Below are 24,472 nucleotides of genomic sequence, written 5' to 3'. Positions count from 1 at the left end.
GACAAAAGTCAAAATTTTATAAATGACTTTAGAGCAACGTTCACGGACTCTAGTATTTGGGTCTCTATTCGAAGCAATGGTTTTCCGTACTTTTCCTTGTTGACGGCGTGGCGAAGTTGGTTGAGTGGCCGTGCCAGCAATCGGAGTGTTGCTGGTTACTGGGGTTCAATCCCCACCTTCTACCATCCTAGTCACGTCGGTTGTGTCCTTGGGCAAGACACTTCACCCCTTACTCCTGATGGCTGCTGGTTAGCGCCTTGCATGGCAGCTCCCGCCATCAGTGTGTGAATGAATGGGTGAATGTGGAAATACTGTCAAAGCGCTTTGAGTACCTTGAAGGTAGAAAAGCGCTATACAAGTATAACCCATTTATCATTTATGTCTCAAGAAGGTCATTAATACAAGAACACACACACACACACACACACATTCTTGTATTTGTTACCTTCTTGAGACCTGAGAAAAATGACGACCTCTTTAGGACCAGCCTTTCTAGATATATTTGTATTTACGACATTAATAATATACACAAAGTAAGCAAATATAAAAAAGATAAGCGTTTAGTTAATTTTTTTTGTTTGTAATTGGTTTTTAATCTTCATTATTTACTTCATGGTATTACAGTATATCTCTTTATACATATTAATTTTATTTTGTTCATTAATTTTGGCCAAAGGGGGTGCATTTAAATTTTTTACACACACTTATTTCATATGTTGACCAGAGAGGCGAGCACTTCAAATTTTTACACACACTTTTTATTTCATATGTTGACCAGAGGGGTAGCACTTCAAATTTTTTTACACACACTTGTTATTTCATATGTTGACCAGAGGGGGAGCACTTTTAAAAGCGACACACAGTCAATGTGAAAAATCCCTCCTTTTTGGGACCACCCTCATGTTGATATATGTCACCAGCAGGGGTGCACATGAGACATTGTCTATTAGATGCAATGTTATTGATTTATGTCATCACCTCCTCATATGGAAGATACTTTTCCTTCTTCATGTCTCAAGAAGGCTAGAAATACAAGAACACACACACACACACAAACACATTCTTGTATTCGTTACCTTCTTCTACCTCTTAGGACCAGCCTTTCTAGATATATAAAGAAGTGTATTTACAACATTAATAATATATACATACTATACAAATGTGAAAAATGAGTTGGAATTTTACATGAAAAAGGTCACAATTTCACAAGAAAAAGGTCACAATTTCACAAGAAAAACTTAGAATGTTGGCAGTATTAAAATAAAAGTCGTAATTTTACTCAACGCAAGATGACATTTTACAAGAAAAACTGAACATTTGTGCAATATTATGATAAAAGTTGGAATTTTACTCAATAACAGTCGCAATTTTACAAGTAAAGCTTAACATTTTGGCAGTTTTATGAAAAGAGTCGTCATTTTATTCGACAAAAGTCACAATTTTATAAGAAAACTTTAAAGTTTTGGCAATATTATAATAATAATCTGAATTTTACTTGGCAAAATTATGACAAAAGTCACAATTTTACTAATAAAAAAAAGTCACTATTTTACAAGAACAACAAAAAAATTGGCAATATTGCAATAAAAGTCAGAATTGTACGACAAATGTCACCATTTTGCATTAAAAAGTAATAATTTTACATAAAGTAACAATTTTACAAGAAAATATTGCAATATTACACATTGTGAGAAAAAGACCGCTTCTAGTTAATTTATATATTCTATTTTTATTTTTTGTTTGTAATTGGTTTTTAATCATCATTACTTACTTCAAGTTATTACAGTATGTCTCTATATACACATTTATTTTTTTTAATTAATTTTGGCCAAACGAGAACATTTCAATTTCTTACACACACTTGTTATTTCATATGTTGACCAGAGGGGGAGCACTTTTAAAAGCGACACACAGTCAATGTGAAAAATCCCTCCTTTTTGGGACCACCCTCATTTTGATAGATGTCAGCAGCAGGGGTGCAAATGAGACATTGTCTATTAGATGCTTTCGTTAATCATGTCTGTAGTATTTAAGTTCATTGTTTTCAGTTTGTCTGTCTGGTGACATCCCACAATTATGCTCGACACACTCTTCATCCTCTTAGATCCTGCTTCATGTCCCATGCCAAAGTAAGTTTTTGTTCCATGTTTATAGTCTTTTTGGTTTCATAGTTTGTTCTCCGCCATTGTGCGCGCTTTTTGTTTGTACTTTTTTTTGCTATAGTCTTTTGGTTTTATAGTTTGTTCTCCGCCACTGTGCGCGTTTTTCGTTTGTACTTTTTTTTTGATATATTAAATAAATCATGTACTCACATTCCCGTCTCGCCCGAGCCAACTTTCCGTTGCATTCCGGAAAAGCAAACACCCAGGACCAAGTCATGACACGCTCTCAGTGATTTCCAGCGTGGAACTGTCATAGGATGCCAACCGTGCAACAAATCCAGTCGTGAAGTTTCCTCGCTCCTAAATATTCCAAAGTCAACTTTATTATAAGAAAAGTAAAGAGTTTGGGAACAACAGCAACTCAGCCACCAAGTGGTAGGCCAGGTAAACTGACAGAGAGGTCAGCATAGTGCAAAGACTTTCTGCACAGTCAGTTGCTGCAGAGCGCCAAACCTCATGTCACCTTCCAATTAGCCCACGTACAGTACGCAGAGAGCTTCATGGAATGGGTTTCCATGGCCGAGCAGCTGCATCTAAGCCATACATCACCAAGTCCAATGCAAATGCAGTGGTGTAAAGCACTCTAGAGCAGTGGACACACCTTCTCTGGACTGATGAATCACACTTTTCCATCTGGCAATCTGATGGACCAGTCTGGGTTTGGAGGTTGCCAGGGGAATGCTACAGTGTGGAATTTGGTGGAGGAGGAATTATGGTGTGGGGGTTGTTTTTCCAGGAGTTGGGCTTAGTACAATTCCATGCTCCCAACCTTGTGGGAACAGTTTGGAGCGGGGCCCCTTCCTCTTCCGACATGACTGTGCACCAGTGCACAAAGCAAGGTCCATAAAGACATGGATGCCAGAGTCTGGTGTGGATGAACTTGACTGGCCTGCACAGAGTCCTGACCTGAACCCGATAGAACACCTTTGGGATGAATTAGAACGGAGACTGAGAGCCAGGCCTTCTCGGCCAACATCAGTGTGTGACCTCACCAATGCACTTTTTGAAGGAAAATTTCTATAAACACACTCCGCAACCTTGTGGACAGCCTTCCCGGAAGAGTTGAAGCTGTAATAGCTGCAAAAGGTCATATTGAACCCTATGGGTTAGGAATGGGATGGCACTTCAAGTTCATATGTGAGTCAAGGCAGGTGGCCAAATACATTCGGCAATATAGTGCATGTGTACTAGAGATGCGCGGATAGGCAATTATTTCATCCGCAACCGCATCACAAAAGTCGTCATCCATCCGCCATCCACCCGAACTAACATTTTATCAAAACTGCACCCGCCCGCACCCGCCCGTTGTTATATATCTAATATAGACGATGCAAGGCATTAGTGAGGTTATAAAGCTTTTGCCTGTTAAAGAAAGGAGACTGATCCAATGTAGCAGAGACATTCAATGCGTGCCACGCTGTCGCGGCCCAGACGCACACCAGTGCGCAATCATCTGGGAGCCGCGCCGAGCGCACCTCCAAGCGCGCTCGCGCCACTCAAACTGCTGCAGGCAGCTGCGTTCTATCTTGTTTTAACATCCTGTGGCACTCTTCTGGGATCACGGCGGACGAAACTGCTCATGCTCAGGGTGTTTGTGGAGGTTCGGGGTTTTGCACAAATGTGATGCACCATGTTAGATGTCCCCGGTTTTGTGACTGTCGTAGACATAAACAGCGCCGCAGCTCTTGCAAATCACGTAGCCAGCATTACTATCATCCTGATTTACAACCTCATAAAAACGAGTCCACGCTGAACTTTTCTGGCCTTTTTTTCCGCCTGGTCTTTAGTATTCCCTTTTTTAGTTTGTCGCGTACCACGTTTGCTGCCGGCGTTGCCATCTTTTTTTTTTTTTTTCTTCTTCTGATGTGGCATATGCTGCAGGTGCCTGATGATAAATAATTGCCTGTTCCAAAGAGTGCTGCTCGTTTTTCGTATGTGGGTAACAACATTTAACTATGTATACAGGTAAAAGCCAGTAAATTAGAATATTTTGAAAAACTTGATTTATTTCAGTAATTGCATTCAAAAGGTGTAACTTGTACATTATATTTATTCATTGCACACAGACTGATGCATTCAAATGTTTATTTCATTTAATTTTGATGATTTGAAGTGGCAACAAATGAAAATCCAAAACTCCGTGTGTCACAAAATTAGAATATTACTTAAGGCTAATACAAAAAAGGGATTTTTAGAAATGTTGGCCAACTGAAAAGTATGAAAATGAAAAATATGAGCATGTACAATACTCAATACTTGGTTGGAGCTCCTTTCGCCTCAATTACTGCGTTAATGCGGCGTGGCATGGAGTCGATGAGTTTCTGGCACTGCTCAGGTGTTATGAGAGCCCAGGTTGCTCTGATAGTGGCCTTCAACTCTTCTGCGTTTTTGGGTCTGGCATTCTGCATCTTCCTTTTCACAATACCCCACAGATTTTCTATGGGGCTAAGGTCAGGGGAGTTGGCGGGCCAATTTAGAACAGAAATACCATGGTCCGTAAACCAGGCACGGGTAGATTTTGCGCTGTGTGCAGGCGCCAAGTCCTGTTGGAACTTGAAATCTCCATCTCCATAGAGCAGGTCAGCAGCAGGAAGCATGAAGTGCTCTAAAACTTGCTGGTAGACGGCTGCGTTGACCCTGGATCTCAGGAAACAGAGTGGACCGACACCAGCAGATGACATGGCACCCCAAACCATCACTGATGGTGGAAACTTTACACTAGACTTCAGGCAACGTGGATCCTGTGCCTCTCCTGTCTTCCTCCAGACTCTGGGACCTCGATTTCCAAAGGAAATGCAACATTTGCATGGTTGGGTGATGGTTTGGGGTGCCATGTCATCTGCTGGTGTCGGTCCACTCTGTTTCCTGAGATCCAGGGTCAACGCAGCCGTCTACCAGCAAGTTTTAGAGCACTTCATGCTTCCTGCTGCTGACCTGCTCTATGGAGATGGAGATTTCAAGTTCCAACAGGACTTGGCGCCTGCACACAGCGCAAAATCTACCCGTGCCTGGTTTACGGACCATGGTATTTCTGTTCTAAATTGGCCCGCCAACTCCCCTGACCTTAGCCCCATAGAAAATCTGTGGGGTATTGTGAAAAGGAAGATGCAGAATGCCAGACCCAAAAACGCAGAAGAGTTGAAGGCCACTATCAGAGCAACCTGGGCTCTCATAACACCTGAGCAGTGCCAGAAACTCATCGACTCCATGCCACGCCGCATTAACGCAGTAATTGAGGCAAAAGGAGCTCCAACCAAGTATTGAGTATTGTACATGCTCATATTTTTCATTTTCATACTTTTCAGTTGGCCAACATTTCTAAAAATCCCTTTTTTGTATTAGCCTTAAGTAATATTCTAATTTTGTGACACACGGAATTTTGGATTTTCATTTGTTGCCACTTCAAATCATCAAAATTAAATGAAATAAACATTTGAATGCATCAGTCTGTGTGCAATGAATAAATATAATGTACAAGTTACACCTTTTGAATGCAATTACTGAAATAAATCAAGTTTTTCAAAATATTCTAATTTACTGGCTTTTACCTGTATATATTTCCGAATTGGTTTAACTGCCACCCGCCTGAATCTATTTAAAATCTTTTTTTTTTTTTTATTTCAACCGCCCGACCCGCGGATAAAATCTATTTTTATTTTTTTTATTTCAACCGCCCGACCCGCGGATAATCCGCGGACTCCGCGGTTGTGCCCGCAAACCGCGCATCTCTAATGTGTACATATAATATTAACATAATGGATATATAATTAATAGGGCGAACATCGAGTACCTCGGCGCGGACAAAGCGGAGACAGGGCGATATCACGAGTGTCAGCACATTTCCATTTCTGAATAATCATATATTGTGTCTAACTGGGGCGGCTGAAATGACCCCCCCTTCCTTCAGAAGCAGCCTCAGGGATGTAACCAGGGGCCTCCCGAATAAATAGAGGAGCACGTGGGCTGTGCCTTAGAGCGTAGGTTGGAACTGTAACTGAGAGTACAGCCCAATATGTCTCTCCTCATTGAGAAAAATTGCACTCTGTCTCTGCATGATTCCTTACTTCTTGTCTGTTTAATAGATGTCATCAGTTTTTGAACCTGACAACCGATGATGATTGAGATATGAATTTGTCGAGCCAAAAGTATTCATGCTTTGTGTTGGTGTGGTGAGCACCTCGGATCAAAGTGTGGCTTCGTGACACGTCCACATCTCAGGACGTACACTCTTAGAAATAAGGGTTCTAAAAGGGTTCTTCTACAAGGGCTGAGGTTCTAACTGGAACCATTTGCTTCTGAAAAACCCTTTCCCCAAGAAAGGGTTTTTCAAGGGTTCTTGGTAACGCTAATGGTTCCAGTAAGAACCATTTTGATCCAGAGAAGCCTTTAAAACCCCTTTTCTGAATAATTGGTTTTAAAAGGGTTCTCACTAACACTAAGGGTTCTAGATGAAACCCTTGAAACATGAAAGGGTTCTTAGTGGAACTCCCTGCATAGGTTCTAGATGAAACCCTTGACAAACGAAAGGGTTCTTAGTGGAACTCCCTGTGTGGGTTCTAGATGAAACCCTTGAAATACGAAAGGGTTCTTAGTGGAACTCCCTGCGTGGGTTCTAGATGAAAGTCATGAAATACAAAAGGGTTCTTAGTGGAACTCCCTGTGTGAGTTCTAGATGAAACCCTTGAAACATGAAAGGGTTCTTAGTGGAACTCCCTGCATAGGTTCTAGATGAAAGTCTTAAAATACAAAAGGGTTCTTAGTGGAACTCCCTGTGTGGGTTCTAGATGAAACCCTTGAAATACGAAAGGGTTCTTAGTGGAACTCCCTGTGTGGGTTCTAGATGAAAGTCTTGAAATACAAAAGGGTTCTTAGTGGAACTCCCTGTGTGGGTTCTAGATGAAACCCTTGAAATACGAAAGGGTTCTTAGTGGAACTCCCTGTGTGGGTTCTAGATGAAAGTCTTGAAATACAAAAGGGTTCTTAGTGGAACTCCCTGTGTGGGTTCTAGATGAAACCCTTGACAAACGAAAGGGTTCTTAGTGGAACTCCCTGCATAGGTTCTAGATGAAACCCTTGACAAACGAAAGGGTTCTTAATGGAACTCCCTGTGTGGGTTCTAGATAAAACCCTTGAAATACGAAAGGGTTCTTAGTGGAACTCCCTGCGTGGGTTCTAGATGAAAGTCTTGAAATACAAAAGGGTTCTTAGTGGAACTCTCTGCGTGGGTTCTAGATGAAAGTCTTGAAATACAAAAGAGTTCTTAGTGGAACTCCCTGTGTGGGTTCTAGATGAAACCCTTGAAATACGAAAGGGTTCTTAGTGGAACTCCCTGCATAGGTTCTAGATGAAACCCTTGACAAACGAAAGGGTTCTTAGTGGAACTCCCTGTCTGGGTTCTAGATGAAACCCTTGAAATACGAAAGGGTTCTCAGTGGAACTCCCTGTGTGGGTTCTAGATGAAACCCTTGAAATACAAAAGGGTTCTTAGTGGAACTCCCTGCATAGGTTCTAGATGAAACCCTTGACAAACGAAAGGGTTCTTAGTGGAACTCCCTGTGTGGGTTCTAGATGAAACCCTTGAAATACGAAAGCGTTCTTAGTGGAACTCCCTGCGTGGGTTCTAGATGAAAGTCTTGAAATACAAAAGGGTTCTTAGTGGAACTCCCTGTGTGGGTTCTAGATGAAACCCTTGAAATACGAAAGGGTTCTTAGTGGAACTCCCTGTGTGGGTTCTAGATGAAAGTCTTGAAATACAAAAGGGTTCTTAGTGGAACTCCCTGTGTGGGTTCTAGATGAAACCCTTGACAAACGAAAGGGTTCTTAGTGGAACTCCCTGCATAGGTTCTAGATGAAACCCTTGAAATACAAAAGGGTTCTTAGTGGAACTCCCTGTGTGGGTTCTAGATGAAACCCTTGACAAACGAAAGGGTTCTTAGTGGAACTCCCTGCATAGGTTCTAGATGAAACCCTTGACAAACGAAAGGGTTCTTAATGGAACTCCCTGTGTGGGTTCTAGATAAAACCCTTGAAATACGAAAGGGTTCTTAGTGGAACTCCCTGCGTGGGTTCTAGATGAAAGTCTTGAAATACAAAAGGGTTCTTAGTGGAACTCCCTGCGTGGGTTCTAGATGAAAGTCTTGAAATACAAAAGAGTTCTTAGTGGAACTCCCTGTGTGGGTTCTAGATGAAACCCTTGAAATACGAAAGGGTTCTTAGTGGAACTCCCTGCATAGGTTCTAGATGAAACCCTTGACAAACGAAAGGGTTCTTAGTGGAACTCCCTGTCTGGGTTCTAGATGAAACCCTTGAAATACGAAAGGGTTCTCAGTGGAACTCCCTGTGTGGGTTCTAGATGAAACCCTTGAAATACAAAAGGGTTCTTAGTGGAACTCCCTGCATAGGTTCTAGATGAAACCCTTGACAAACGAAAGGGTTCTTAGTGGAACTCCCTGTGTGGGTTCTAGATGAAACCCTTGAAATACGAAAGCGTTCTTAGTGGAACTCCCTGCGTGGGTTCTAGATGAAAGTCTTGAAATACAAAAGGGTTCTTAGTGGAACTCCCTGTGTGGGTTCTAGATGAAACCCTTGAAATACGAAAGGGTTCTTAGTGGAACTCCCTGCGTGGGTTCTTTTTAGAACCTCCCATGGGGGGTTTTGGGTGGAACCTTACACACACAGTTTTAGGTAGAACCCTCCAAAAGGGTTCCAGGTGGAACCTTTATAAAAAGGTTCTACCTGGAGCCAAAAAGGGTTCTCCTATGAGGACGAGCCGAAGAACCATACATGGTTCTACTTAGCACTTTTATTTCTAAGAGTGTAAGCAAGAATTTCCTTCGCAATTTAAAAATGTCTTGTGTCTCTCATTTGGTCAAAGTCCCTTGAAGGAATTCGTAAAAGCCCGAACCTTGTTTTTAGCATAACTTCCTGCTTATTTTCAAACAATGATATGGTTTCTCGAGACGGTCATGTGACGATAGACATCACCATTGATTTTTGTGATGATACGTGAATTTTGGAGCAGGGGGTAATTTTTTTTGCTAATTTCTAAGGGGGCTCTACTGAGTCAACTTAAAAATGTCATGTTCGTTAAGGGCCTCATTAATGCGATTAGTACAATAAGGAACAAAACTATTTCAATTGGGCCGTCGTATCTGTAATCCCATCTCATGAGACTACTACACTCTGAGGTAGCATGGATTGAAAGCTAGCTCGTAGCGGCCAAGAAGACAAGGCAGAGCGTCAACATTTGGGGAGTTCTTTCAGTTTCAGCCGAGATAGATCCTTTGGACCGTATCGTTGTGGGTATCTTGTCGAACGAGGAACACTTCCTGGTCGCGTAACAAGGGATATAAAAGGCAAGTGTAGAGGAGTTACCAGACTTTTTCAACGATCATATTCAAACTACTGCACAAGGATGCTAAAAGACAACAGACTCCATCCATCCATCCATCTTCTTCCGCTTATCCGAGGTGGGGTCGCGGGAGCAGCAGCCTAAGCAGGGAAGCCCAGACTTCCCTTTCCCCAGCCACTTCGTCCAGCTCCTCCCGGGGGATCCCGAGGCGTTCCCAGGCCAGCCGGGAGACATAGTCTTCCCAACGTGTCCTGGGTCTTCCCCGTGGCCTCCTACCGGTCGGACGTGCCCTAAACACCTCCCGAGGGAGGCGATCGGGTGGCATCCTGACCAGATGCCCGAACCACCTCATCTGGCTCCTCTCGATGTGGAGGAGCAGCGGCTTTACTTTGAGCTCCCCCCGGATGACAGAGCTTCTCACCCTATCTCTAAGGGAGAGCCCCGCCACCCGGCGGAGGAAACTCATTTGGGCCGCTTGTACCCGTGATCTTGTCCTTTCGGTCATAACCCGAAGCTCATGACCATAGGTGAGGATGGGAACGTAGATCGACCGGTAAATTGAGAGCTTTGCCTTCCGGCTCAGCTCCTTCTTCACCACAACGGATCGATACAGCGTCCGCATTACTGAAGATGCCGCACCGATCCGCCTGTCCATCTCACGATCCACTCTTCCCTCACTCGTGAACAAGACTCCGAGGTACTTGAACTCCTCCACTTGGGGCAGGGTCTCCTCCCCAACCCGAAGATGGCATTCCACCCTTTTCCGGGCGAGAACCATGGACTCGGACTTGGAGGTGCTGATTCCCATCCCAGTCGCTTCACACTCGGCTGCGAACCCATCCAGTGAGAGCTGAAGATCCTGGCCAGATGAAGCCATCAGGACCACATCATCTGCAAAAAGCAGAGACCTAATCCTGCAGCCACCAAACCGGATCCCCTCAACGCCTTGACTGCGCCTCGAAATTCTGTCCATAAAAGTTATGAACAGAATCGGTGACAAGACAACAGACTAACTCTGAAAAAAGAAGCATCTTTCGTCAGTTGGAGTATCAACGAGTACAATATTTCAAGAGGTTTTTACGGTGTGGTTTTGTTGTAATTCCTAAAGCTTAAAAGTCAATAGGGTTCCATTTGGAAGGAGACTTAGATTCCCGGCAATGTAAAGTGGATTTATAGCAGGTTCAGAAGTACAAAGGCGGATTAGGTTATGGGTTATGATTAGGTCAATGGGACATTATTCCTCCCTTGAAGCCATAAATGTCTGACAGATTGCAGAGAAGTCTTCAGTAGAAATGATCTTTTAATGTCTGCTTCTGCAATCATTGATTCGCTCGAGTTTCTTTTGCCCCTTTTTGAGGGACGGACATGTTTTTCGAATAAAAGAAAGAACCTGATCCTACTTACCGTTTCTCCTTAAATCACAATCCGTAGTCTTGGAATGAATACTTACTCCAAGCCTGGTTTCATTCCATGCCAAATGATTTAGATGGTGGTTCCAAAGCTGCACATGAAGGTAAAAAGTGGCCAACTGTAGTGGAGAGACAGTCCATCTTGTGGATTGACTCCTGTGGGATGCTTGTGATCAGAAAGCAGGAAACTGGTCCTGCTGAGACAACGCGGGATTTATGATATGGAAGCCGACTCCCACCTAGGCTGCGAGCTACCGCCGCGTTCCGAAGATTTACGACGGGGATGACACGGCTGATTATTCCTGGTGGCTGAAGAAAATTGGATGTGGTTCCGTTGAAGTGTGTTGGTGCTGGTCCTGCTTGTTGTGTATCAAACCACAATGACCTCCGTCCCGGATCTGTGATTAATGAATGAACACATGCAAACATTGTTTGGATCGTGCCTTTGCCATGACCCGCTAAACCACTTGTGCAGGAATTCCTCTCCCTGGACTTTGGAAGAGTCAAGCCAAGCTAAATAACGACCGCACCACGGTCAAGGAGTAGCTACGACCCCTTTGATCCCGTCGGAATAGGCTTCTGGGTAATGGATTCGAAATAAATGTCAAGAAGGACTGATCTAAGGTTTCAGGAAATACAAACGATGCATTAACCTGGATCGACTGTCGTTCTCACGCACAAAAACCTCCGTTTTTCCCTTCCTAAAGCTGACTTGTCGGCCTTTGGGAGTCCATTCCACCGGTCTCATCAGTCTTCCATGTTTGGATGGGACCTCAAGCGAAAGGGGGCTGCCCCGCGTGATTGATGAGCCGTGACCAATTAGGAGCTTAGCCCGGAAAGCCCACAGAGATACTGGTGATCTCACATAAACACTGGCGAACGTCAGGCCTGAGAATACCTGCCGTCCACTGAAAGACTGTTGGCGTCAGCGTCAGCAGCTGAGGAGGACGAGTGTGCTCCTCCAGAGGTTGCTCCATTGACTCAAAATACCATCCTGGCCGCCATAGGAGGTTTTTATAGAATATAGCATACCTCGCACTTTCATTGTCTGCCCCAGTGGCCTAATGGATAAGGCACTGGCCTCCTAAGCCAGGGATTGTGGGTTCGAGTCCCATCTGGGGTGTTGACTTTTCCTCAACAAATGGAATCCACCATCAGATCTGACCATTTGCTACGGACTAGATATGACCAAATTAGGACGGAATACATAGACCTGACCATAGACATGTTACCAAATTCAATACGAATTTTGACAAATGAAATAAGCAACAATCAGTTGAATTGTACCTGTGTATGAGCACCTGGAACTGTGCCAGACTTACTTTAGATTAGGTCAGGTCTATGTATTCAGTCCTAATTTGGTCATATCTAGTCCGTACCAAACGGTCAGGTCTATGTATTCAGTCCTAATTTGGTCATATCTAGTCCGTACCAAATGGTCAGATCTGATGGTGGATTCTATTAGTTGAGGAAAAGACAACACCCCAGACGAGACTCGAACCCACAATCCCTGGTTTAGGAGGCCAGTGCCTTATCCATTAGGCCACTGGGGCACACATATAAGGAGAACAATCAAAACAGGTTACAGATGAAATCACAGAGTGGTTATGATCATGATTGAAACTTTAAAATAGTTAATGGTGATTAGTCGCCTTTGGTCCGTAGTTAACTCATAATGAATCCCGAATAATCGCAGAAAAAAGTTGTTTTTATATTCTTACATATCATACTTTAGATCAGACCTGGACAAATTAAGGCCCAGGGGTTGCATTCGTCCCGTTAAGCTTTTCAATCTGGTCCGCCGGACATTCCCAAATATTTTTAAAAAATCTTTATTATTGAACCTATAGCCGCCATTATGATGTGCTGTATATCAGATTTTTTTTGTTGCATTTTTGTTGTGTTTGGCTTGATCTGTTTTGATTGCCCACTTAATATGTGTGCCCCAGTGGCCTAATGGATAAGGCACTGGCCTCCTAAGCCAGGGATTGTGGGTTCGAGTCCCATCTGGGGTGTTGTCTTTTCCTCAACAAATAGAATCCACCATCAGATCTGACCGTTTGGTACGGACTAGATATGACCAAATTAGGACTGAATACATAGACCTGACCATAGACATGTTACCCATTTCAATACCAACTTGTCTGAATGCTAAAAATGTTATGACAAACCGCCTTAAAAACCGGAATGGAATTTTAAATTTGTTTACTGAATGAGACACCCAGAATGTACATGAAAATAAAGAATGTGGGATTTACAATATTAACTATGAACGATAAAACACTGAATATTGACAGCATGAAATGTAAAGTGCCCCAGTGGCCTAATGGATAAGGCACTGGCCTCCTAAGCCAGGGATTGTGGGTTCGAGTCCCATCTGGGGTGTTGTCTTTTCCTCGACAAATAGAATCCACCATCAGATCTGACCGTTTGGTACGGACTAGATATGACCAAATTAGGACTGAATACATAGACCTGACCATAGACATGTTACCAAATTCAATACTAACTTTGACAAATGAAATAAGCAACAATCAGTTGAATTGTACCTGTGTATGAGCACCTGGAACTGTGCCAGACTTACTTTAGATTAAGGCCCTCCAAATTAATGCGATAACATATTTTACAATCAGAATCAGAATAGTTTTTATTGCCATTGTTTGAGAACGGGTTCACAAACTAGGAATTGTTCTTGGTGCAATCGTGCAACATAAAACACATATAACACAGAATAGGAAACTATAGCCGCCATTATGATGTGCAGTATATCAGATTGTAGGTGGGGTTTTTTTACCTTTTGCGTTCATATTTTACTGTTTGTTGCATTTTTGTTGCGTTTCGCTTGATTGTAAAATATATGGATGGAGAGGGGGGGTGACGTTCATATGTTGTCAATATTCAGTGTTTTATCCTTCATAGTTAATATTGTAAATCCCACATTCTTTATTTTCATGTACATTCTGGGTGTCTCATTCAGTAAACACATTTTAAATTCCATTCCGTTTTTTAAGGCGGTCTGTCATAACGTTTTTAGCATTCAGACATTGTTGTGAGGATTTGTATTAGTGTTCCTAAAAATAGATATACCGGCCCCCTGACACATTTTTTTCTCTAAATTTGGTCCCCCGTGGCAAAATAATTGCCCAGGCCTGCTTTAGACCAATCATTTTAAGATGTTCACTTTTTTTCGGTAAAATAGTGAAAAATAATTCAATAACTTGTTATTGCACTAATTTGGAAGGCCCTAATCTAAAGTAAGTCTGGCACAGTTCCAGGTGCTCATACACAGGTACAATTCAACTGATTGTTGCTTATTTCATTTGTCAAAGTTGGTATTGAATTGGGTAACATGTCTATGGTCAGGTCTATGTATTCAGTCCTAATTTGGTCATATCTAGTCCGTACCAAACGGTCAGATCTGATGGTGGATTCTATTTGTCGAGGAAAAGACAACACCCCAGATGGGACTCGAACCCACAATCCCTGGCTTAGGAGGCCAGTGCCTTATCCATTAGGCCACTGGGGCACACATATAAGGAGAACAATCAAAACAGGTTACAGATGAAATCACAGAGTGGTTATGATCATGATTGAAACTTTAAAATAGTTAATGGTGATTAGTCGCTTTTGGTCCGTAGTTAACTCATAATGAATCCCGAATAATCGCAGAAAAAGGTTGTGTTTATATTTTTACATATCATACTTTAGATCAGACCTGGGCAAATTAAGGCCCGGGGGCCGCATTCGTCCCGTTAAGCTTTTCAATCTGGCCCGCCGGACATTCCCAAATATTTTTTTAAAATCTTTTTTATTGAACCTATAGCCGCCATTATGATGTGCAGTGTATCAGATTTTTTTTTACCTTTCGCGTTCATATTTTACAATTTGTTGCATTTTTGTTGCGTTTGGCTTCTTTAAGTCGGGGTCCACTTAAATTGATTCATGATACAGATATATACTATCATTACAATACAGTCATCAAATGTGTACCCCAGTGGCCTAATGGATAAGGCACTGGCCTCCTAAGCCAGGGATTGTGGGTTCGAGTCCCATCTGGGGTGTTGTCTTTTCCTCAACAAATAGAATCCACCATCACATCTGACCGTTTGGTACGGACTAGATATGACCAAATTTTGTTGCATTTTTGTTGCGTTTTGCTTGATTGTAAAATATATGGATGGAGAGGGGTGGTGACGTTCATATGTTGTCAATATTCAGTGTTTTATCCTTCATAGTTAATATTGTAAATCCCACATTCTTTATTTTCATGTACATTCTGGGTGTCTCATTCAGTAAACACATTTTAAATTCCATTCCGTTTTTTAAGGCGGTCTGTCATAACGTTTTTAGCATTCAGACATTGTTGTGAGGATTTGTATTAGTGTTCCTAAAAATAGATAGACCGGCCCCCAGACACATTTTTTTCTCTAAATTTGGTCCCCCGTGGCAAAATAATTGCCCAGGCCTGCTTTAGACCAATCATTTTAAGATGTTCACTTTTTTTCGGTAAAATAGTGAAAAATGATTCAATAACTTGTTATTGCACTAATTTGGAAGGCCCTAATCTAAACTAAGTCTGGCACAGTTCCAGGTGCTCATACACAGGTACAATTCAACTGATTGTTGCTTATTTAATTTGTCAAAGTTGGTACTGAATTGGGTAACATGTCTATGGTCAGGTCTATGTATTCAGTCCTAATTTGGTCATATCTAGTCTGTACCAAACGGTCAGATCTGATGGTGGATTCTATTTGTCGAGTAAAAGACAACACCCCAGATGGGACTCGAACCCACAATCCCTGGCTTAGGAGGCCAGTGCCTTATCCATTAGGCCACTGGGGCACACATATAAGGAGAACAATCAAAACACGTTACAGATGAAATCACAGAGTGGTTATGATCATGATTGAAACTTTAAAATAGTTAATGGTGATTAGTCGTCTTTGGTCCGTAGTTAACTCATAATGAATCCCGAATAATCGCAGAAAAAAGTTGTTTTTATATTCTTACATATCATACTTTAGATCAGACCTGGACAAATTAAGGCCCGGGGGTTGCATTCGTCCCGTTTCAATCTGGTCCGCCAGACATTCCCAAATAATTTTTTAAAATCTTTATTATTGAACCTATAGCCGCCATTATGATGTGCAGTATATCAGATTTTTTTTGTTGCATTTTTGTTGTGTTTGGCTTGATCTGTTTTGATTGCCCACCTAAAATTTGTGCCCCAGTGGCCTAATGGATAAGGCACTGGCCTCCTAAGCCAGGGATTGTGGGTTCGAGTCCCATCTGGGGTGTTGTCTTTTCCTCAACAAATAGAATCCACCATCAGATCTGACCGTTTGGTACGGACTAGATATGACCAAATTAGGACTGAATACATAGACCTGACCATAGACATGTTACCCAATTCAGTACCAACTTTGACAAATGAAATAAGCAACAATCAGTTGAATTGTACCTGTGTATGAGCACCTGGAACTGTTCCAGACTTACTTTAGATTAGGGCCTTCCAAATTAATGCGATAACATATTTTACAATCAGAATCAGAATAGTTTTTATTGCCATTGTTTGAGAACGGGTTCACAAACTAGGAATTTATAAGGAGAACAATCAAAACAGGCTGCAGATGAAATCACAGAGTGGTTATGATCATGATTGAAACTTTAAAATAGTTAATGGTGATTAGTCGTCTTTGGTCCGTAGTTAACTCATAATGAATCCCGAATAATCGCAGAAATAAGTTTTTTTAATATTCTTACATATCATACTTTAGATCAGAACTGGACATTAAGGCCCGGGGGCCGCATTGGTCCCGTTAAGCTTTTCAGTCTATCCCGCCGGACATTCCCAAATAATGTTTTAAAATCTTTATTATTGAACCTATAGCCGCCATTATGATGTGCAGTATATCAGATTGTAGGTGGGGTTTTTTTTAAATCTTTCGCATTCATATTTTACTGTTTGTTGCATTTTTGTTGCATTTCGCTTGATTGTAAAATATGTGGATGGAGAGGGGGGGTGACGTTCATATGTTGTCAATAGAGATGCGCGGATAGGCAATTATTTCATCCGCAACCGCATCACAAAAGTCGTCATCCATCCGCCATCCACCCGAACCAACATTTTATCAAAACCACACCCGCCCGCCATCCACCAGTTGTTATATATCTAATATAGACGATGCAAGCATATTAGTGAGGTTAGAAAGCTTTTGCCTGTTAAAGAAAGGAGACTGATCCAATGCAGCAGAGACATTCAATGCGTGATTATATTATTTATCATTATTATAATATTATTGTCATTTCCATTAAGAAAGTGTTGACTATTGTTGCCAATGCCCTCAGATCAGGAGTGCGTTCCTCACACTTTGTGTGCGCAGTTGCAGCAAGCAGAACGAGGCTTTTAAGAAGTTAAAAAAATGTTTTAGAAAGACTAGGCCTATATGTTCGTTAGGTAAAAAAAATGTTCTGAATTTATTTCAATGAATATTAACTTGTTAACGTTATAATGCTCAAATAGGGACGAGGGCGGGGTGCACAGTGAAGCAGTGAACAATTTTGCGACAAAGATGAACCTTTATTGATTGATCTGCTGCCATGACAAAATATCAGACAATCTCCATTGTCAACGACAGGCAGGAAAATAAAGATAAACACATAGCCTATGTTCTAGGCATAGGCATAGGCTCATGCCTTTTTAAGTTGAAATTAAAAAATAAATAAAAAATGTGCCTCATAAGCCTTAGGCTGTCAATCACGCGCACAAACTTAAATTATACAATAACATATGTATGTCATCTCTATTTAAACAAAAATAAATTAAAGAAATAATAATAATAAATTACCTGCAACTTATTGGCCAAGGCAAATAGCTGAAGGGGGGAAATCAAACCCATCAGACTGCACTTTATCATCAAACTTGAATTATCATGAAAATAGACGGTCGCGACAAACAAAGCAGGCTAAATATCCTTACATTGTCGCCAATCGGAGATGCGCTTCACTTCTTCTTCTGTTGTGTTGTGTTGTGCTGCAGTGCCTGATGAATAATTGACTGTTTCAAAGAGTGCTGCTCGTTTTTCGTATGTGGGTAACAACATTTAACTATGTATATATATTTCCGAATTGGTTCAACCGCCAACCACCCGCATCTATTTAAAATCTATTTTTACCCGCCCGACCCGCGGTTTATCTACGGACTCCACGGTTGTGTCCGCAAACCGCGCATCTCTAGTTGTCAATATTCAGTGTTTTATCCTTCATAGTTAATATTGTAAATCCCACATTCTTTATGTTCATGTACATTCTGGGTGTCTCATTCAGTAAACACATTTAAAATTCCATTCCGTTTTTTAAGGCGGTCTGTCATAACGTTTTTAGCATTCAGACATTGTTGTGAGGATTTGTATTAGTGTTCCTAAAAATAGATATACCGGCCCCCAGACACATTTTTTTCTCTAAATTTGGTCCCCCGTGGCAAAATAATTGCCCAGGCCTGCTTTAGACCAATCATTTTAAGATGTTCACTTTTTTTCGGTAAAATAGTGAAAAATAATTCAATAACTTGTTATTGCACTAATTTGGAAGGCCCTAATCTAAAGTAAGTCTGGCACAGTTCCAGGTGCTCATACACAGGTACAATTCAACTGATTGTTGCTTATTTAATTTGTCAAAGTTGGTATTGAATTTGGTAACATGTCTATGGTCAGGTCTATGTATTCAGTCCTAATTTGGTCATATCTAGTCCATACCAAATGGTCAGATCTGATTGTGGATTCTATTTGTCGAGTAAAAGACAACACCCCAGATGGGACTCGAACCCGCAATCCCTGGCTTAGGAGGCCAGTGCCTTATCCATTAGGCCACACATATAAGGAGAACAATCAAAACAGGTTACAGATGAAATCACAGAGTGGTTATGATCATGATTGAAACTTTAAAATAGTTAATGGTGATTAGTTGTCTTTAGTCCGTAGTTAACTCATAATGAATCCCGAATAATTGCAGAAAAAGGTTGTGTTTATATTCTTACATATCATACTTTAGATCAGACCTGGGCAAATTAAGGCCCAGGGGTTGCATTCGTCCCGTTAAGCTTTTCAATCTGGTCCGCCGGACATTCCCAAATATTTTTTTTAAATCTTTATTATTGAACCTATAGCCGCCATTATGATGTGCAGTATATCAGATTTTTTTTAATCTTTCGCGTTCATATTTTATAGTTTGTTGCATTTTTGTTGTGTTTGGCTTGATCTGTTTTGATTGCCCACTTAATATGTGTGCCCCAGTGGCCTAATGGATAAGGCACTGGCCTCCTAAGCCAGGGATTGTGGGTTCGAGTCCCATCTGGGGTGTTGACTTTTCCTCAACAAATAGAATCCACCAACACATCTGACCTTTTGGTACGGACTAGATATGACCAAATTAGGACTGAATACATAGACCTGACCATAGACATGTTACCCATTTCAATACCAACTTGTCTGAATGCTAAAAACGTTATGACAAACCGCCTTAAAAACCGGAATGGAATTTTAAATTTGTTTACTGAATGAGACACCCAGAATGTACATGAAAATAAAGAATATGGGATTTACAATATTAACTATGAACGATAAAACACTGAATATTGACAGCATGAAATGTAAAGTGCCCCAGTGGCCTAATGGATAAGGCACTGGCCTCCTAAGCCTGGGATTGTGGGTTCGAGTCCCATCTGGGGTGTTGTCTTTTCCTCAACAAATAGAATCCACCATCAGATCTGACCGTTTGGTACGGACTAGATATGACCAAATTAGGACTGAATACATAGGCCTGACCATAGACATGTTACCCAATTCAGTACCAACTTTGACAAATTAAATAAGCAACAATCAGTTGAATTGTACCTGTGTATGAGCACCTGGAACTGTGCCAGACTTACTTTAGATTAGGGCCTTCCAAATTAATGCGATAACATATTTTACAATCAGAATCAGAATAGTTTTTATTGCCATTGTTTGAGAACGGGTTCACAAACTAGGAATTGTTCTTGGTGCAATCGTGCAACATAAAACACATATAACACAGAATAGGAAACTATAGCCGCCATTATGATGTGCAGTATATCAGATTGTAGGTGGGGTTTTTTTTACCCTTCACATTCATATTTTACTGTTTGTTACATTTTTGTTGCATTTCGCTTGATTGTAAAATATGTGGATGGAGAGGGGGGGTGACGTTCATATGTTGTCAATATTCAGTGTTTTATCCTTCATAGTTAATATTGTAAATCCCACATTCTTTATTTTCATGTACATTCTGGGTGTCTCATTCAGTAAACACATTTAAAATTCCATTCCGGTTTTTAAGGCGGTTTGTCATAACGTTTTTAGCATTCAGACATTGTTGTGAGGATTTGTATTAGTGTTCCAAAAAATAGATATACCGGCCCCCAGACACATTTTTTTCTCTAAATTTGGTCCCCCGTGGCAAAATAATTGCCCAGGCCTGCTTTAGACCAATCATTTTAAGATGTTCACTTTTTTTTCGCTACAATAGTGAAAAATAATTCAATAACTTGTTATTGCACTAATTTGGAAGGCCCTAATCTAAAGTAAGTCTGGCACAGTTCCAGGTGCTCATACACAGGTACAATTCAACTGATTGTTGCTTATTTCATTTGTCAAAGTTGGTATTGAATTTGGTAACATGTCTATGGTCAGGTCTATGTATTCAGTCCTAATTTGGTCATATCTAGTCCGTACCAAACGGTCAGATCTGATGGTGGATTCTATTTGTCGAGTAAAAGACAACACCCCAGATGGGACTCGAACCCACAATCCCTGGCTTAGGAGGCCAGTGCCTTATCCATTAGGCCACTGGGGCACACATATAAGGAGAACAATCAAAACAGGTTACAGATGAAATCACAGAGTGGTTATGATCATGATTGAAACTTTAAAATAGTTAATGGTGATTAGTCGTCTTTGGTCCGTAGTTAACTCATAATGAATCCCGAATAATCGCAGAAAAAGGTTGTGTTTATATTCTTACATATCATACTTTAGATCAGACCTGGGCAAATTAAGGCCCAGGGGTTGCATTCGTCCCGTTAAGCTTTTCAATCTGGTCCGCCGGACATTCCCAAATATTTTTTTTAAATCTTTATTATTGAACCTATAGCCGCCATTATGATGTGCAGTATATCAGATTTTTTTGAATCTTTCGCGTTCATATTTTATAGTTTGTTGCATTTTTGTTGTGTTTGGCTTGATCTGTTTTGATTGCCCACCTAAAATGTGTGCCCCAGTGGCCTAATGGATAAAGCACTGGCCTCCTAAGCCAGGGATTGTGGGTTCGAGTCCCATCTGGGGTGTTGACTTTTCCTCAACTAATAGAATCCACTTTTGCACTCTACACGAATCTCTTGTGTGACTGCCATCATATTGCAGTCTACACATATCTCTAATGTGTGACTGCCATCGACTGGTCACACTTGTCATTTCACCATGTACCAAATAAAATGGCTTCGAGGTTGGTAAGCAAAACAAGTACCACCGTACATTAGGAGCACCGGGTTATAAGACGCACTGTCAAGTTTTGAGAAAATAATGGATATTAAGTGTGCTTTAAAGTTGGGTAAATACGGTAATAACATCTTAAAATGATTGGTCTAAAGTATTATATACAATAATATTTTTTTAAAAAAAGCTTATTTCTGCGATTATTCGGGATTCATATTGAGTTAACTACAGACCAAAATAAATAAATAAATAAATAAATAAATAAATAAATAAATAAATAAATAAATAAATAAATAAATAAATAAAACTGTTTAAAATGTCCTGGTTTTATGTGTGCCCCAGTGGCCTAATGGATAAGGCACTGGCCTCCTAAGCCAGGGATTGTGGGTTCGAGTCCCATCTGGGGTGTGGTCTTTTACTCAACAAATAGAATCCACCAACACATCTGACCGTTTGGTACAGACTAGATATGACCAAATTAGGACTGAATGCACATTTCTAACCCATTAAAACCATTCTACCTTCAACATATTCCACCAGCCTGGAAATTCAAACTCTCTTTTTTCCAAGTTCAAAATAAATTCCAGGATTTTCCAGAATTCCTGGTTTTTCAAAGCCCTATTTCCACCTATCTATACTCCTTCCACATTTTTCGGCGCATTTCAACAATTTAAACCGTCAAAACAATTCTCTGAATTGGACAAAAAACGAAATTGTTTTTTTAACTGGAAAAATTCCCGCTTTTCCTGAAATTCCAGGAATTCCGTAATACCATTTCTCAATTCAACATGTTACTACTTCAACATTTCTCGACATATTCAAATAATTCGAAAACCAACCATTCAGAACATTCAAGTCTTTTTTTTTCCCAAAAAAATCTCGCTTTTCCCGAAATTCCCAAATTTCCATGAAATCCCCATTGAAATGAATGGGACATTTTTCAAGCTTCCACCATTTCCACTTTTTTAACCCATTAAAACCATTCTACCTTCAACATATTCCACCATCCGGAAAATTCAAACTCTCTTTTTTCCAAGTTCAAAAAATGTTTAGGATTTTCCAGAACTCCCGGTTTTTCAAAGCCCTATTTCCACCTATCTTTACTCCTTCCACATTTTTCGGCGCATTTCAACAGTTTCACCGTCAAAACATTTCTCTAATCAGGTCAAAAAAACAAAGTTGTTTTTTGAACTGGAAAAATTCCCGTTTTTCCTGAAATTCCAGGAATTTCGTAATACCATTTTTCAATTCAACATGTTACTACTTGAACATTTCTCAACCGATTCAAAAACTTCCAACACCAACCATTTTAACTCATTCAGAACATTCAAGTCTTTTTTTTCCCCAAAAAATTCTCGCTTTTCCCGAAATTCCCAAATTTCCATGAAATCCCCATTGAAAAGAATGGGACATTTTTCAAGCTTCCACCATTTCCACTTTTTTAACCCATTAAAACCATTCTACCTTCAACATATTCCACCATCCGGAAAATTCAAACTCTCTTTTTTCCAAGTTCAAAAAAATTCCAGGATTTTCCAGAACTCCTGGTTTTTCAAAGCCCTATTTCCACCTATCTATACTCCTTCCACATTTTTCGGCGCATTTCAACAATTTAAACCGTCAAAACAATTCTCTGAATTGGACAAAAAACGAAATTGTTTTTTTAACTGGAAAAATTCCCGCTTTTCCTGAAATTCCAGGAATTCCGTAATACCATTTCTCAATTCAACATGTTGCGATAATTCGGGATTCATTATGAGTTAACTACGGACCAAAGGTGATTAATCCAGAATAAATATTTTAAAGTTTAAATCATGATCATAACCACTCTGTGATGTCATCTGCAACATGTTTTGATTGTTCTCTTCATATGTGTGCCCCAGTGGCCTAATGGATAAGGCACTGGCCTCCTAAGCCAGGGATTGTGGGTTCGAGTCCCATCTGGGGTGTTGACTTTTCCTCAACAAATAGAATCCACTATTGCACTCTACACGAATCTCTTATGTGTGACTGCCATCATATTGCAGTCTACACATATCTCTAATGTGTGACTGCCATCGACTGGTCACACTTGTCATTTCACCATGTACCAAATAAAATGGCTTCGAGGTTGGTAAGCAAAACAAGTACCACCGTACATTAGGAGCACCGGGTTATAAGACGCACTGTCAGGTTTTGAGAAAATAATGGATATTAAGTGTGCTTTAAAGTTGGGTAAATACGGTAATAACATCTTAAAATGATTGGTCTAAAGTATTATATACAATAATATTAAAAAAAAAAAAGCTTATTTCTGCGATTATTCGGGATTCATATTGAGTTAACTACAGACCAAAATAAATAAATAAATAAATAAATAAATAGATAAATAAATAAATAAATAAAACTGTTTAAAATGCCCTGGTTTTATGTGTGCCCCAGTGGCCTAATGGATAAGGCACTGGCCTCCTAAGCCAGGGATTGTGGGTTCGAGTCCCATCTGGGGTGTTGTCTTTTCCTCAACAAATAGAATCCACCATTGCAGTCTTCATGTATCTCTTATGTGTGACTGCCATCATATTGCAGTCTACATGAATCTCTTACATCTGACTGCCATCATATTGCAGTCCACACGTATCTCTTATGTGTGACTGCCATCATATTGCAGTCCACACGTATCTCTTATGTGTGACTGCCATCATATTGCAGTCTACATGAATCTCTTACATCTGACTGCCATCATATTGCAGTCCACACGTATCTCTAATGTGTGACTGCCATCATATTGCAGTCTACATGAATCTCTTACATCTGACTGCCATCATATTGCAGTCCACACGTATCTCTTATGTGTGACTGCCATCATATTGCAGTCCACACGTATCTCTTATGTGTGACTGCCATCATATTGCAGTCTACATGAATCTCTTACATCTGACTGCCATCATATTGCAGTCCACACGTATCTCTAATGTGTGACTGCCATCTACTGGTCACACTTATCATTTCACCAGGTACCAAATAAAATGGTTTCGAGGTCGGTAAGCAAAACCAGAATTATTC

General features: G+C 40.6%; 14 non-coding genes across 14 annotated transcripts; 11 read left to right on the top strand and 3 right to left on the bottom strand.

Moving 5' to 3' along the window:
• The first annotated feature begins 11,972 nt into the window (after window positions 1-11,972).
• Window positions 11,973-12,045, top strand: trnar-ccu (transfer RNA arginine (anticodon CCU)). The gene has a single exon. It is a non-coding gene; the product is annotated as a tRNA-Arg (tRNA).
• Window positions 12,046-12,864: 819 nt separating this feature from the next.
• Window positions 12,865-12,937, top strand: trnar-ccu (transfer RNA arginine (anticodon CCU)). Its single transcript has one exon. It is a non-coding gene; the product is annotated as a tRNA-Arg (tRNA).
• Window positions 12,938-13,234: 297 nt separating this feature from the next.
• On the top strand, window positions 13,235-13,307 carry trnar-ccu (transfer RNA arginine (anticodon CCU)). Its single transcript has one exon. It is a non-coding gene; the product is annotated as a tRNA-Arg (tRNA).
• Window positions 13,308-14,375: 1,068 nt separating this feature from the next.
• On the bottom strand, window positions 14,376-14,448 carry trnar-ccu (transfer RNA arginine (anticodon CCU)). Its single transcript has one exon. It is a non-coding gene; the product is annotated as a tRNA-Arg (tRNA).
• Window positions 14,449-14,910: 462 nt separating this feature from the next.
• Window positions 14,911-14,983, top strand: trnar-ccu (transfer RNA arginine (anticodon CCU)). Its single transcript has one exon. It is a non-coding gene; the product is annotated as a tRNA-Arg (tRNA).
• A 708-nt stretch (window positions 14,984-15,691) lies between these two features.
• Window positions 15,692-15,764, bottom strand: trnar-ccu (transfer RNA arginine (anticodon CCU)). Its single transcript has one exon. It is a non-coding gene; the product is annotated as a tRNA-Arg (tRNA).
• A 382-nt stretch (window positions 15,765-16,146) lies between these two features.
• Window positions 16,147-16,219, top strand: trnar-ccu (transfer RNA arginine (anticodon CCU)). Its single transcript has one exon. It is a non-coding gene; the product is annotated as a tRNA-Arg (tRNA).
• A 2,987-nt stretch (window positions 16,220-19,206) lies between these two features.
• On the top strand, window positions 19,207-19,279 carry trnar-ccu (transfer RNA arginine (anticodon CCU)). Its single transcript has one exon. It is a non-coding gene; the product is annotated as a tRNA-Arg (tRNA).
• Window positions 19,280-19,576: 297 nt separating this feature from the next.
• Window positions 19,577-19,649, top strand: trnar-ccu (transfer RNA arginine (anticodon CCU)). The gene has a single exon. It is a non-coding gene; the product is annotated as a tRNA-Arg (tRNA).
• Window positions 19,650-20,719: 1,070 nt separating this feature from the next.
• trnar-ccu (transfer RNA arginine (anticodon CCU)) lies at window positions 20,720-20,792 on the bottom strand. Its single transcript has one exon. It is a non-coding gene; the product is annotated as a tRNA-Arg (tRNA).
• Window positions 20,793-21,209: 417 nt separating this feature from the next.
• Window positions 21,210-21,282, top strand: trnar-ccu (transfer RNA arginine (anticodon CCU)). Its single transcript has one exon. It is a non-coding gene; the product is annotated as a tRNA-Arg (tRNA).
• Window positions 21,283-21,765: 483 nt separating this feature from the next.
• trnar-ccu (transfer RNA arginine (anticodon CCU)) lies at window positions 21,766-21,838 on the top strand. Its single transcript has one exon. It is a non-coding gene; the product is annotated as a tRNA-Arg (tRNA).
• Window positions 21,839-23,306: 1,468 nt separating this feature from the next.
• Window positions 23,307-23,379, top strand: trnar-ccu (transfer RNA arginine (anticodon CCU)). Its single transcript has one exon. It is a non-coding gene; the product is annotated as a tRNA-Arg (tRNA).
• Window positions 23,380-23,844: 465 nt separating this feature from the next.
• Window positions 23,845-23,917, top strand: trnar-ccu (transfer RNA arginine (anticodon CCU)). Its single transcript has one exon. It is a non-coding gene; the product is annotated as a tRNA-Arg (tRNA).
• The last annotated feature ends 555 nt before the right edge of the window (window positions 23,918-24,472 follow it).

The sequence above is a fragment of the Nerophis lumbriciformis genome, linkage group LG39 (genome assembly GCF_033978685.3).
Source record: "Nerophis lumbriciformis linkage group LG39, RoL_Nlum_v2.1, whole genome shotgun sequence".
In the NCBI taxonomy this organism is placed as follows: domain Eukaryota; kingdom Metazoa; phylum Chordata; class Actinopteri; order Syngnathiformes; family Syngnathidae; genus Nerophis; species Nerophis lumbriciformis.
This window is presented reverse-complemented; position numbering and strand designations above follow the sequence as displayed.